This window comes from Oratosquilla oratoria, chromosome 1, assembly GCF_046742065.1.
Source record: "Oratosquilla oratoria isolate Oo_2021 chromosome 1, ASM4674206v1, whole genome shotgun sequence".
Classification (NCBI taxonomy): domain Eukaryota; kingdom Metazoa; phylum Arthropoda; class Malacostraca; order Stomatopoda; family Squillidae; genus Oratosquilla; species Oratosquilla oratoria.
This window is the reverse complement of record NC_134777.1, coordinates 91,564,913-91,566,376: the sequence shown is the minus strand read 5'-3', so window position 1 is coordinate 91,566,376 and position 1,464 is coordinate 91,564,913.

Below are 1,464 nucleotides of genomic sequence, written 5' to 3'. Positions count from 1 at the left end.
ATGGCGGTTCGAGTCCTGCCACCGGCAAAGTCGAACCAAGGGCATGGTTCGTTAAATTCCACGCTACAAAGTCCTCTGTAAGGGGCATCGTCCTAGCCTTCTGATGGGAGGAGTTTGTGATGTTAAACCATATCAATAAAATTTTTGTTACAACATACAGAACACAATCTACAAAGGAAGTGTTCACATCCCACAACTTAATTGTTACAAAGGTGCTCCATTGTTGTCATAACACCCACCTTAAATTCAAAGCCTTTCTTCCTCTGCATTAACTCCTTGTAATACTCTACCCATCTTCCTCTCAGTCATCAACTACATTTTTTTTTTTCTTCATCTTTTACAATGCGACTCCTTTCCACTTTCTTTTTATTCTTCTAAAACATAATTTTGAATTATCAGCCAAATATCTACCTCTCATCCACAATTCTCTTGGTCTTCCTCACCTTGCAATGTTTCATCCCACATCAATACCTTTCATGTTTCATTTCTTCTTTGCAACCATTCCTTGTTTGTAAACATGCTCTGTTGCCACCATTGCCCTCACCTCTTCATTGCACTAGTCACTGCCCTTCATTGTGCTCCCATCAGTGTTCCCTCTAATTTTTTGCTGAATGCACAGAAATTTGCTTGTTTGCAAAATTTGCCTTCTCTAAAAAGTATGTACATGCCCATGGTGATAAAGTAGTTTCATTTGCAATGGAAGTTCTAGAGTATGAAGAGGGGAAAAAAACCTAAGTAATTATTGGTTTGATGGTTGGCAAGTTACCAAATTTTTAGAGAATTTATAAGTTGATGTTTGGAACTTCTTTATTGAATGGATTTTAATATAATTTGAAAACCTTGTGTGTGCACATTTTTTCTTTGTGCACTAGATGAAAAACATGTGTGTATGCACATGTGCACACCTTAGAGGGAACGTTGGTTCCCACCCAACTTCCTCATCCCATGCACATTCTAAGCACACCTCGTTACTCTTCACATTTTTCCTGTACTCCCACATCCCCTTTCATTTGTTACATTCCAAACCTCAGTTTTATTTGGTAGTCTCTTGCCCCTTCTCATTCAACTTGTTCATTTTCAGCACCTCTGCCTCCCCCTCCTCCATTTTACACCCATGTTCTCCCCTTCACATTCACATCCAGAATTCCTCCAATCCTCCTTTTTTAGCACCACAACATTATGCATTTGTGCCTTCCAAACTACCCTCCCACCAACTATCTGGCCCATTTATACTTCTGTACATCTCTCTTTTTAAACATGGTATGACATTTCCTACTTGTTATATATGTCTTGTCTCTACTTCATTCCTTCTTGTTGTACCATACCTCCCTAGTACTCCATCCATTCTTTCAGTTGAATTACTGAACACAATATTCACATTCCTCCTAAAACTCCACACATTTAAATAATTCCAAAACTTTTCTCACCTTTCTCACTGGTGTAATACAGGGAAATTACACAGGA